Genomic DNA, 319 nt, shown 5'->3' with positions numbered 1-319 from the left:
TTCTTCTTTTCCGTCCATATCTAAATATTCCTTTTGTTATTTGAATGTTTCATAAAGTTTCAACTAAAAAGAACCTGTTTTTCTAGCTATCCGATTATCATTACGTATTTTCCCTTCTTATTACGTATTTATCAGTATTTGCAAAACATTTATTACATTTTTCCGTCTCTTTATTTCACTCATAATTTCTTCAACGTTTCGCAACTTAAGCTCTCAAGTTCTTCAGTAATTGTTTTTATATCAAAGCAAGTCATTTTGATGAAGACGTAAATGTTAGTCTTATTTCTTACATTGTGAATTATGAATCGTCATTCCTACC

Source organism: Penaeus monodon, chromosome 30 (genome assembly GCF_015228065.2).
Source record: "Penaeus monodon isolate SGIC_2016 chromosome 30, NSTDA_Pmon_1, whole genome shotgun sequence".
NCBI lineage: Eukaryota > Metazoa > Arthropoda > Malacostraca > Decapoda > Penaeidae > Penaeus > Penaeus monodon.
This window is presented reverse-complemented; position numbering follows the sequence as displayed.